Source organism: Hyperolius riggenbachi, chromosome 6, assembly GCF_040937935.1.
Source record: "Hyperolius riggenbachi isolate aHypRig1 chromosome 6, aHypRig1.pri, whole genome shotgun sequence".
In the NCBI taxonomy this organism is placed as follows: Eukaryota; Metazoa; Chordata; class Amphibia; order Anura; family Hyperoliidae; genus Hyperolius; species Hyperolius riggenbachi.
The window spans coordinates 343,730,345-343,740,508 of record NC_090651.1 but is presented as its reverse complement, the minus strand read 5'-3'; the positions used below and the strand labels follow the sequence as shown (position 1 = coordinate 343,740,508).

The 10,164-nt window shown below is 43.8% G+C and overlaps 1 protein-coding gene across 1 annotated transcript in view; it reads right to left on the bottom strand.

Moving 5' to 3' along the window:
* The window catches only part of LOC137522961 (free fatty acid receptor 2-like), a 112,973-nt gene extending 103,172 nt beyond the window's left edge, over positions 1 to 9,801 (bottom strand). Inside the window, exon 1 of the mRNA XM_068243128.1 lies at positions 9,705 to 9,801. The gene's annotated coding sequence lies outside the window, so the exon portion shown is untranslated. The remainder of the gene's footprint in view (positions 1 to 9,704) is intronic.
* Between the last annotated feature and the right edge of the window lie 363 nt (positions 9,802 to 10,164).

The following is a 10,164-nucleotide window of genomic DNA, read 5'->3' as shown; positions in this document are numbered from 1 at the left end:
TTTACTGTCTCATCAGGACTCTGCAGAGGGAAGGATGGAGACACTCTGGGATGGGAGTGAGCCGCCTTTCCATCATCAGGCGCCTGTAGGCACGTGCCTACAGTGCCTTATGGTAAATCCAGCCCTGGTGACCGCTCTCCTCTTCATGCACGAGTGTGGCTGTACTTGCTCCATCTCCAATCTCCATGAGTACGGATGGTCGGAAATGCCCATTTCCGATTCCATGGAAATTCTGATTTCCGCCAATGCCAATTTCCATTTTCTGATTTTCGAGGAGTATTTTATTTGTCTTTTTTTTTTTTGCACCAGAGAATGCAAAAAAAAAAAAAATTGGAAAAGTGGAATTTGGAAAAATGATAAATCAATTGTGTGATTGGTCTAAAATGACCACGGTGATCTGATTTGTGCAGAGAAATTTAGCATTCTCGGATTGGTCCAAATCTTATGAGGTCTGTGGTTGGGCTAAAATTACCGAGTTGTGGTAATGCGGTATTTCGGGCGAATTCCGATTTCCTTTCTCCGAATTCCGTTTTGAAATGCAGAAATTTAAATTCCGGCAGAATCTGAATTAGCATCCCTATGGCCACTTGTGCAGGCGCAGTATCGCCGCTGACGTGATTGAAAAGGAGCGTGGCCACAATAACAAATGCAACAAGCTCTGGTCACATATGTTCTGGGGGTCCATGCTCGGCAATTGTGTCTGTGTGTGTGTGTGTGTGTGTGTGTGTGTGTGGGTGTGTGTGTGTGTCTGTGTGTGTGTGTGTGTGTGTGTGTGTGGGTGTGTGTGTGTGTCTGTGTGTGTGTGTGTGTGTGTGTGTGTGTCTGTGTGTGTGTGTGTGTGTGTGTGTGTGTGTGGGTGTGTGTGTGTGTGTGTGTGTGTCTGTGTGTGTGTGTGTGTGTGTCTGTGTGTGTGTGTGTGTGTCTGTGTGTGTGTGTGTGTGTGTGTGTGTGTCTGTGTGTGTGTCTGTGTGTGTGTGTGTGTCTGTGTGTGTGTGTGTGTCTGTGTGTGTGTCTGTGTGTGTCTGTGTGTGTGTGTCTGTGTGTCTGTGTGTGTGTGTGTGTGTGTGTGTGTGTGTGTGGGGGGGTGTGTGTGGGTGGGGGGGGGGGGGGGGGCAGGAGGATGCAGGAAGCCTCTGCAGGATCCAGAGATTTTTCTCTTCTTCGATAAGTATCTATCTTTTATTTTTATTCACCTCTGATAAACTTTAAGTTGTTTCTGACTATACACGGCTGTATCCACTCGAATGGAAGCCATAGTGTGCTGTTCCCAAAGGATGCTTACAGTCCGGGGTTCCAGCAAAATGTCACCACAGGACCCCCTAATTTCTATTCAGAATACGCAGTAAGCAGCTACGAAAGAAACAGCCAAACGCACACGTAAGCAGCCATTTATAAATATTTTATTGGACGGTGGAAGAAAAGTAAACATCCCTGGAATGTATGTTTCAAAACAAGCATCAGCTGCTCTCAAACAATTCTAACGGGATTCTCCCATTAACAATTCCCTCCCCCTCCCCTCGCAGTGGCGTAGTGCTGTTATGTTACAGCTGCAGTCATGGAACTGTGTCTGCATCCAGAGTACACAGTGATCCGCTGATTTACACAGCGCCAGTTCACACGCTGTGCAAGTACTGACATAGCTGCATTGCAGATGGCTCACAATTGTAGTCTTTGTACGCTCAGACAAAAGACTTGTACACACATTCCAATCTGCATGATAGTTGGTCAGATTGATCCTCCGGTTGGATCTGGCAACCAACCAGTTATCAGTTTGTCATCTAGTTGTTTGCCAGCCGTACACACGCTCAACTATCTTCCAACAGACCAAGCAGGGCTGGATTTGTACTCTTTACTGCCCTAGGCCACTGTCACCAGCTGCTCCCTTCAGTATAGATGACCCCTCCCCCCTTCCCTCTAGTATAGGTAGCCTTATGACCCCCCCCCCCCCAGTATAGGTAGCCAGATGACTCCTCCCCTTTCCCTCTAGTATAAGTAGCCAGATGACCCCTCCCCTTCCCTCTAGTATATGTAGCTAGATGACTACTCCCTTCCCCCCCTTTCCCTCCAGTATAGGTAGCCAAATGAATGACTCCCTTAATCCCTCTACCCCCTCCCCCCACCTTTCAGTATAGGTAGCCAGCTCACCTTCACATCGCTGCAGCCATCAGTGTCACTCATTTCTCTGCTTGTCTCCAGTGCAGAAGCTTCCTCTTCCTATCCGTCTCCAATGCTGCCCAAGTCTATAGCCGCCGGACACAATGCAAAGGTGCACAGAGAGCAGGGCGGCTGCTGCACAGGCAGCTAGCAGCAGAGTACCTGCATTGCAGCATTTGCAAGCATTAGCCTGCTGGGTGTGGTTATAAATAATGGCAGTTGGGTCTGTCTAGTATTTTTCTTGTCTGCCAGTAGCAAAGATGATGATCTTCAGGCTCATTGTGGCTCAAATAATATGAACACATTACATGGCGAATATCAATCATTTATTGATCTCTCTTCTGTTTTTTAACTTTTGCAATCTATTGATTTTTTGAGTAATATTGATATTACTAATTTGCAATGTATTGATTTATTTTTATCTCCTTTTCGCTCAAGTTCCTCTTTAAGGGCTGGAACCCACTAGAGCGATTTTCTGAGCGTTTAGGAAGCGTTTCAAACCGCTAGCGATTTCCCTAAACGCCCAGCTAATGTTCATGGATGGGCCAAATTCCACTGGAGCGATTGCGATAACCAAATCTCAAAACGCAGCACATGCAGCATTTTTCACGTTTAGCATTAGCGGTTATCATTTCTGCAATGTAAAGTGTATTAACGCTGGCGTAATCGCTCATCAAAACCTGCACAGAGCGATTCTGCTAGTGTTTTGAAGTTACTGCACACAGTAAACAAATTAATATTAATTGAAAAGACTATTCAGAATTAAAAACACTAATCGCTACACAATTACTGGCAAAAACCTTACACTTTTTAAAATTGTTACCAAAAACGCTCATGAAATCGCTTTCAAAACGCTCATATAAAACGCTAGTTTTGTATTGGGTTCCAGGCCTAAGTCTGATGATAAGCAGTATATAATAGATACTATTTCTAAATTACCCTAGTTACTTTCCAGCTTGCTTAAACTCCTTTCATTTAACAAACACTATGGCCTCAATTCACTAAGCTTTATTATCAAACACTTTATCGAACATTTGATAATTTACCTCATGAGTAAAATCTAAATTTGAATTCACTAAGGGTGCATTTCCACTTGAGCGGAAACCGCCGCGAATCCGCAGAGTTTCCTTGCAGGCGAATAGTGCAGGGAAACTCTGCCATAGGGTGCAATGGTAACGCCGGCCGAATCGCTAGCGATTCGGCCGGCTTTTGCATCCGAATTGGCGAGGGAGGCTGCGGATCCTGTAGCCGTGCGTGGCACGGCTGATGGGATTCGTCTGCTTTCCCCGCAGACCTGGAAGAGCCAGCGTGCGTCTCGCAGACGCGCGCCGCTCAAGTGGAATCGCGCCCTGAGATGTTACAGATTTATTGAACGTTTTATCGATAAAACATTCGATAAATCTATAACACCTTAGTGAATTCAAAATTAGATTTTACCCATGAGGTAAATTATCAAACATTCGATAAAGTGTTTGATAAAGCTTAGTGAATTGAGGCCATATATGTTTAACTTCATAAATTTCATGTAAGCAAACCTTTCATATTGAATTTTTTTTATTTCATTTTAGGGCCAGGTCTCATATTCGTTCTCTAAACTCCTCCAAAGTCCTAATTAGTCCACTCAGTTTGGAAAATATTTAATCTAATTAGGCGAGCAGGAGTGCCCCCTTGAATGGACCAGAAGTACCCCTTGAGGTGCTCCAGGCTCTCAGTGATGAGCAGCACACCAGCATCGATTGGAGTGGAATATTTAATGTGCATGCCTCTCTGTCATCGCTCACGTTCTCCATTAAGAGATTTCACCACAGATCAAGAGGCCTCGTATAACATTTTCTGGATGGATAAGAGGAAGTGGCAGTGTACAATCACCCTCATCTATGATTGCGGTGCTTCAGGATGAGCAGTCACCCACCCCCACCTCTTCCAGGCAGTGTCGTTACCATGATTGCGACTAACAGGCCAGGATGAATCATGTGTAGATTTGACCATTTGCACCTAAAGAGGAACTCCAGTGAAAATAATGTAAAAAAAAAAGTGCTTCATTTTTACAATAATGATGTATAAATGATTTAGTCAGTGTTTGCCCATTGTAAAATCTTTTAAATCCCTGATTTACATTCTGACATTTATCACATGGTGACATTTTTACTGCTGGCAGGTGATGTAGCTGCTGCTTGCTGTTTTGGCAGTTGGTAACAGCTGTAAACAGCTATTTCCCACAATGCAACAAGGTTCACAGACAGGAAACTGCCAGGACCATGGTCCTCAGAGCTTCTTGTGGGAGGGGTTTCACCACAATATCAGCCATACAGACCCCACTGATGATCCGTTTGAGAAAAGGTAAGGATTCCTCATGGGAAAGGGGGTGTCAGCTACTGATTGGGATGAAGTTCAATTCCTGGTCACTGTTTCTCTTTAACGGACCACTCCAGCCAAAAAAGTAAGCAGTTAAAATCTGACAGAACTTACAGGTTTTGGACTAGTCCATCTCCTCATAGGGGATTCTCAGGGTTTTCTTGTTTTTTTAAAAAGAAGGATAAGGTCACACCAACCTTCCTTTACACCCATTACCGTAATAAGTACAAAAAAACTACTGGGATTCCTAACAAGTATACAAAATGATATCAAAAAGTGTCACTGAACATGGCTTCAATATAAAATGTAACTTTTATTTCATCATGTCTAAAAAAAAACCCGACACATTAAAATCCCTATATTAGGGTAACTGAGCAACTGTATCATAACAGCACACTATGATATAGATATGTGCATTTAACATCATAATATACCAAACCCTGTCTGAGGCTAACAGACAACTAGTCCAAAAAAATGTATGCAATTGCGTATATGGCAGGAGTATACTCAAAAATTGGCAAAAATAGGGCCCAGTCTCTTAAAGATCCATCATATTCCAAATATTCTAAAGTGTTCCACAATTTTTCAATCAATCCTGAGTATTAACTCAACACATAGCCATCATACAGGCCCGGATTTACATGACAAGAGCCTATAGGCACAGATGTCCTGGCACCCTAGACTTCACCCTCCATGAACCTACAAAACCCCAAAACTGCACCGCAAGTGTGCTGGCTGTCCCAGCTGTTACTTCTCCCTTACTTCCCTTGCCCATCATAAGTAGCTACAAGTGCCCCTTAGTATTAGGTACCCAGAAGTACTCTCAATATTACAATATTAAGTAGCTAGTGGTAGCTAGAGGAACTTCGGTATTAAGTAGCTAGAGATGCCCCTGACTAAAGGGAGATCTCGTCAGTGGAATGCCAAAAGCAGTAGCCTCTCATTTACACTCTCCTCAGGACTTTGCATAGGGAGTGAGCTGACTTTCCATCATCAGGCGCCTGTAGGCACGTGCCTACAGTGCCTTTTGGTAAATCCAGCCCTGCCATCATATAATAGTAAAGTTTCCAAGGCTTAAATACATATCCAAGAAAGGCTGAGTTTGCACCATGTTGTAAACGCTACGTGCAGAATGCTGTCTATACCCAACAAACTTGCAACTCATACATATAAAGGAGTGATCTCACCCAACTAGGTCTAACGCCTCAGAGGTCTTCCAATGAATTGTTTCCCCACCGGCGGACAGTTCCATTTCATCTCAGTGTTCTCATATCTCTCTCCTTATTGTAATCCATGATGGAGTTGCGCTGGTAACTATATCAGACCATACAGAGAAATCTCACAGCTCAAATAGCAAGCGTCCCCGTAGGCTGCACATAGTATGTTCCGTGTGTCATTCAAGACAAAGTGCGCAGTTAGCATTTCCTGAACGGCAGTTTAACTGCCAAAATTAGTAAGATACCAGCCAGCCTCCCTACTCACTTGCACACTGTTTTGGCAGTTCGACTTAAAGAGGAACTGTCCCAAAAACCTTAAAATGTAAAACACATACAAATAAGAAGTACATTTCTCCCAGAGTAAAATGAGCCATAAATTACTTTTCTCCTATGTTGCTGTCACTTACAGGAGGTAGTAGAAATCTGACATTACCAACAGATTTTGGCCTAGCCCATCTTGTCAGAGGGGAATTCTCAGGGTTTTCTTTACTTTTAAAAGCACTTAGTGAATGGCAGTTGCTCCGTCCAACTGCCAAAATAGTGTGCAGCGAGCAGGGAGGCTGGCTAGCATCTTTATATTAATCATTTTCAAGGAATGTCTTTATAAAGGATAAAGGCCGTTCTGAGAATCCCCTATGGAGAGATGGACTAGCCCAAAACCTGTCGGTAATGTAAGATTTCTACTAGCTGCTGTAAGTGACAGCAGCATAGGAGAAAAGTAATTTATGGCTCATTTTACTCTGGGAGAAATGTACTTCTTATTTGCATGCGTTTTAAATGTTAAGATTTTCGCGGCAGTTCCTCTTTAAGGCTCTTTCACATCACAGAAAGCGTCCACGAATCGATTTTGTGCACGTGTTATGACCTGCGATCTGCACGTCGGGAAGTGGTGATGCGACGCTGATGAGCGGCGGTAGTTCTAATTCACCAGATGGGAAAACGCCCCGGCTGGATATTACGAAGCTCCCCGATGCGTTACAACGTAACGCTCTGGAACATTTTGTCTAATGGGAAAGTTAACATGAAAGTCAAATAGACTTTCATGTTACCTTTCTAAACGCAGCCTGGGAGCGATCCGACAAAACGCACGGATCAGCTACTAGTGTGAAAGAGCCCTTAGCAACTGTTGTTCAGGAAATACTTTTGAAAACAAAGAAAACTCTGAATCCCCCATGAGGAGATGAACTAGTCCAAAACCTGTGAGTTCTGTCAGATTTTAACTGCTTACTTTTTTCTCTGGAGTGGTCATTTAAGCTGTATTTGTGAAAAAACACTACCTTTTAGAAAAGATGATAATTTTTACTAAATGTATTTTTCTAAGAATATGTGAACCAAGGGCTCAATTCACAAAGTCTCACTGCATGCTGTAAAGCAGCAGCAGAAACATAAACCGAGTGATCAAATCATCAACACTAAAATCTGCTCAAAATGTGACTCCAAATGCATAGCTCAGCTCATTTTCTATATTAATAAGTAAACTATAAAAGGGATATTTTACTATGATTAGATTGTGAGCTCCTCTGAGGACAGTCAGTGACATGACTATGTACTCTGTAAAGTGCTGCAGAAGAGGTCAGTGCTATATAAATACATAATAATAATATGGTAGGACATTAGACTATGGTAGGATTAGACTGTGAGCTCCTCTGAGGACAGGCAGTGACATGACTATGTACTCTGTAAAGTGCTGCAGAAGATGTCAGTGCTATGTAAATACATAATAATAATATGGTAGGACATTAGACTATGACTATGGCAGGGATTAGATTGTGAGCTCCTCTGAGGACAGTCAGTGACATGACTATATACTCTGTAAAGTGCTGCAGGAGAAGAGGTCAGTGCTATATAAATACATAATAATAATATGTTTGGACATTAGACTATGGTAGGATTAAACTGTGAGCTCCTCTGAGGACAGGCAGTGACATGACTATGTACTCTGTAAAGTGCTGCAGAAGATGTCAGTGCTATATAAATACATAATAATAATATGGTAGGACATTAGACTATGACTATGGTAGGATTAGATTGCGGGTACCTCTGAGGACAGTCAGTGACCTGACTATATACTCTGTAAAGTGCTGCAGAAGATGCCAGTGCTATATAAATACATAATAATAATAATATGGCAGGACATTAGACTATGACTATGGTAGGATTAGATTGTGAGCTTCTCTGAGGACAGTCAGTGACATGACTATGTACTCTGTAAAGTGCTGCATAAGATGTAAGCGCTATATTAATACATCCTATAAAATAATTTGCAAGTGTCTCTGCGTCCCATGTCCCTGTGTCAGTGCTTTCAGACTTGACAGTTTGCTGTCTGTGAACCTCATTGCATTGTGGGAAATAACAGCTGTTTCCAACTGCCAAGCAAGCAACATCTTCCTGTGTACATATACTTTGGAAAGCAGAGGAGGATGGGCGACCGGGATGCGTTTGTGCATGTGTACCGGGGGCATGGGGGATCGCAGTCGTGGCCTAGCGCCCGTTTATTAACGGGCGGCTCTTTTTACTAGTAATAATAATATGGTAGGAGCTTAGCTTATGACTATGGTAGGATTAGATTGTGGGCACCTCTGAGGACAGTCAGTGACATGATTATGCACTCTGTAAAGTGCTAAAGAAGAGGTCAGTGCTATATAAATACCACTGGCGCACAGAAGGGGGTGTTCCTGGTGTCTGGAACACCCCCCCCCCCGCACCAAGACCGGAAGTGGGGCTGCCGAGTATTCACGACGCCATCCAGCCGCAGCGGCCGTGCTCTTCCCCTGAAGGCTATTGGACGTCAGAGTATGCGTCCATGGAGAGAGGAGAGTACTGCTGCTGGTGCTCTCTCGAGTCTGACTGGATAAGGCAAGTGCAGCCAGGGCTCAGAAGCAGGGCGGGGGATGTTTGGAAGCCAGCCAGCCGTTCCATATGTGAGAGGGAGAGAGGGGGGGTTGTGTCGCCCAGCCCCATCTTCTACACCATACGATTTGTCATGCGATCGATATGCGATCGCTGATCAAATTGATAAAATCCAACATATCCGTTCAGGATTAGATTCGATTTGCGTTTATAACGAACGCATATCGAATCGAACCCTGATCGAACATGTTGGATTTTATTGATTCGTTCAGCGATCGCATATCGATCGCATGATAAATCGTTTGTTAGAGGGAGAGAGGGGGGGTTGTGTTGCCCACAGCACAGCAATGTAAAGCCCCATCTACACCATACGATTTGTCATGCGATCGATATGCGATCGATGATCAAATTGATAAAATCCAACATGTCCGATCAGGATTCGATTCGATTTGCGTTGATAACGAACGCATATCGAATCGAACCCTGATCGAACATGTTAGATTTTATTGATTCGATCAGCGATCGCATATCGATCACATGAAAAATCGTATGTGAGAGGGAGGGGGGAGGGGGGGGTTGTCTTGATAAACCTTTCAGGAATCCCCCGCTTGAAAATCCTGGATTTGCCCCTGAATACATAATAATAATATGGCAGGACATTAGACTATGTGAGCCGGTCAGGAGCCGCTTTTTTATTGGTTCCTGACCGTGTCCATCAATGTAAGCCAGTGGGAGTTGCTTACATTGATACACATTGGTCAGGAGCCAGTCGGCATAGAGACGGCAGAGCGAGTGAGCTGCGATGAGGAGACAGCGGTGAGATCAGCGGGTACAATGAGAGCAGCGAGAACGCGTTGCGTCGGTGAGTTGAAATCTACGCCCTGCCATCCAGATCAGCATCAAAACAGGGCGTAGATTTAATTAGCGTTGCCCTTAGATGGTTAAGTATAAGAGATATATGCAGTTACAGCAATAGCAGCAATGTTTAGTTATTGAATAACCACATGGCTATTGTACTGCCAATCAGAGTGATTTTTCTTCCACCAATCAGACTTCAGCATCTTTGAATTCAATCGGTTGCTAAGACCACCATCATTATCACCGGCACCATGTTACTTAATAATTTACCTGTGTCTATTTGTATAGCGATTACAGCACCTTTTGTGATGTCACTTCCTGTGACAGCCGGCTGACAGGATGGATGATGTCTGGCGTGGCCAATGGCGAGCTTCTTATCTGTTCTGATAATGTAGATGGGTGGATGGCAGCCAACTTCCTGCCAAAAAGATATCATGTGTTAAACAAAACAAAACCCTGTTTTAAATTAAAAAGATAATCAAAAGGAAGCTTAATCTAGGGCAGGGGTGTCAAGCTCAAATACAATGTGGGCCGAAATTGTACACCAGTGACCTAGTCGAGTGCCAATCTTGATGTCTACTGGGCACCATCCTTCCTTATACAGTTCCCAGGTGGCCCCCTCCCTCCCCTACACAGTTCCCTGGTGTTTAGTGCTTTCCCCCTACCTCCCCCATATGGCTTCCCTGGTATTCTAGGGGCTTCACCTCCAATATAGTTTCCCTGGTGGTCT